This window comes from Olea europaea, chromosome 11, assembly GCF_002742605.1.
Source record: "Olea europaea var. sylvestris chromosome 11, O_europaea_v1, whole genome shotgun sequence".
NCBI classification, from domain to species: Eukaryota; Viridiplantae; Streptophyta; class Magnoliopsida; order Lamiales; family Oleaceae; genus Olea; species Olea europaea.
In genome coordinates, this window is record NC_036247.1 from 8599157 (window position 1) to 8602391 (window position 3235).

Below are 3235 nucleotides of genomic sequence, written 5' to 3' on the forward strand. Positions count from 1 at the left end.
GTGCAGTCACCACTGCAACCTTTGTGAAGGACTCTGAAACCATTGCAACTCATTCTCATAAGAGAGAGAGAGAGAGAGAGAGAGAGCTTGCATTTTTGCCACTGGTTTAGGATGGAAATAGATTTGCACAGTATATTATGGTACTTTATTTTTTATTTTGCTGGTGGCAGTGGCGGTTACTGTGGTTTTGGGTAGGAAGTACGTGGGGTTATTGGAGATGAAATATATTTTTTCTTTTTCTTAATTGAAACTCATTTGCAATTTTTGGAAAAAATAAATAAATTAATCAATTCTTTTTTTTCTTTTTGTTTATTTAAAAAGAAGGTAAATTCATCATTTTATAAGATTTTATGGATAAAAAAATGAAGAAAATGTTGTATTCCGTGAAGTTTGGGTAATTTAGGGGTGGTTTTGTTTCAAAATGAAATGTTAGGAGTTACTACACAAAATAGGTAAATGTTAGGGGGTATTGTGTCAGTTACTTTGCTTAAGTGACGAATTGGACAATAAAGAAGTATTCGCAAGGTTCGGCCCATTTAAGGGGATTTTGCACCAAATCGAAAGGAGATGGAAATAAGGAAAATTTCATAAGTGAGAAATTAAGTATGGTATATTTCAAATTTAAAAAAATAAGTTTCAAAATTCAAAAATTAGATTTTTATTTAAATTTATTTATGATTTAATTATTTTATTAATCATGTTATTAATTTAATATATTTAAGTTACAGATCTATACAATTTGGTCACGAATTAACAATTTAATTACTAATTTATTATTTTTTGGTCATAAATCAAAAATTTTATCTCACAAATTATTTTACGATCACAATTCAAAAATTTTGAAGGTCACAGTTTGTTCATCGGTCACAAATCAAAAAATTAATTAATCACGAATTAATTTTTAGTCACAACTTATTTTTCGATCACAAATCAAAAAATTTATAGGTCACATTATTTTTTGATTACGAATAAAATTTTTTATAGGTTACAAATTATTCATTAGTCGCAAAATCAAAAAATTAATTAGTCACAGATTAATTTTTAGTCACAAATTTATTAAATTATTGGTCACAACTTATTTTTCGATCACAAATTAAAAATTTTCTGGGTCACGAATTATTTTTTCGATTACAAATAATTTTTTTTACAGGTCACAGATTAATAATCGATCACAAAATTAAAATTTTTATTGGTCACAACTCATTTATTTATTGTAAATTATTAGATTAATTGGTCACAATTAATTTTTCAATCACAACTTAATAAATTATTTAGTCACAGTGACAATTTTCAACCAATTTATTGGTCACAAACACAGTATAACACCACCTCACTACCACTACCACTACCACCACCACAATCTCACCCATCCTAACCTACTCTACCACTGCTACTACCACAACCGGCAATTCACTACAACCACTATCAACACCGACGATAACACAGCTAGCAACTCACCACAACTGTCGTCGTCGCTACCAATGCAACCTAACCCAAACTCTACCATCTTGCAGCCCTACTACCCTTCTCGCAGTGCCAGCACCACCATCATCAACACCAACAGCGCCTCCACCGCCACAACATCACCACTATCCAATCATCTCATGTGCGACAAAAAAAAGAAAAACACAATCCACTGGAACAACAAACACAGCATAACCCAGACTCGACCATCCCGCAGCTCCGCTCCGCTCCACTCCACTCCACTCCACACGAAGCCACCACAGTCATCAACACCAACGACGCCTCCACCACCACGATGTTACCACCATCACTTGTGACGACCACCACTTCCAACAGCACCACCGCCATCGTCATCGCCAGAACCGCCCCCGTCACCAACAACATCACCGTCGCTAAAAACAAACACCAAATAGCGTCACCCATTCCACCAACACAGTGGCAGAAACCAACCACCACAAATATCGCACCTCACCCGCCATCAACCACCTGTACTAACACCACACCACACTGCCAGATCCGATCATCATCACCACCACCAGCCACCCAAAACCACCATCATAGTAATCATCAGATCGCGTCACGCACACCATCCCACACATAAACTCCGGCCACAACTACCACCACCACCATCAACCACTGCACAACAGATTTAATAATGAAAATTCCCAAAATATCAACCACCAGATTCACCCATGCCATTCCACACACAAACCACCTCCCACAATCCTCCGCCACCTACCAATCACAACATCACAACCAGATCTCACCTCAACCAAATCTGTAGAATTGACAATTTACGGCGATACGACGATCAGAGAGAAGAGTTGACTGCCGACGTGCATGAGAGAGAGGAAATTGAGAAAGAGAACAAGAGAGTCGAGTAGAGAGAGACAGGGTATTGAGATTGAAATTATTATAGTTAGGGTTTGTTTAATTAATTTATTTTAGATACATTAATTAATTAGAAAAATTTTTGATGTGTGAAATATAAAACATTGCATCTTATTTAAGAATTGAGAATTTTTAATCCATTAAAATATGTAATTTCCACATGGAAATATTACACAATATAGATAAATGAGGGGGTTTGGTGTCGATTACTCATTTTAAAATTATCCAAATTGACAAACCCAAAAGGCTTAGATGTGTATTCCATGTGTCGCCACTTCCCATGGCGAATTGCAATGTCTTCTCTTTCATTGCATGTGTGGCTGCGATTTCTCCATTCGTTAAATATATTCCTCATCCATCGATGCCCTTTCTTCCCTTTCTTCCCAATTTTGGTCTTTGTGCCACGCAATATGCTGTGTTCGGGGGAGAGAATAAGAAAATTTTCTCTAATCAAGTGATGGGAAATGCTATTTCTTTATTTCTCCGTGGGAAATGGCTACCGCATCGATGTCTCTTTTATGAAATGTCCAATTTTTACAAATATTATAAAGTGGTCACTTTTGATGATAAAAAAAAATAAAATTGCATTTATTATTGATTCATGTTGTAATTGTGTATCGAGATAGTTACAATTGTCTCAACGGAAATGAACTGTCGCGAAGACTTTTGTTTGGTAAATAAGTGCACAATATTTCTATTGCATCAATTCTAAATTGCGATATCATGTCTTGATATATACTGAATCATTTAGAAAATTAATTTCAATTGTATCTTAGAAAAAAATCAAACAAATAAATATATAAGTACACGAAGAATAAAAACATTTGTCAACTTTATGTCAATCCTTCAAAAAAAAAAAAAAAAAAAAAAAAAAAAAAAA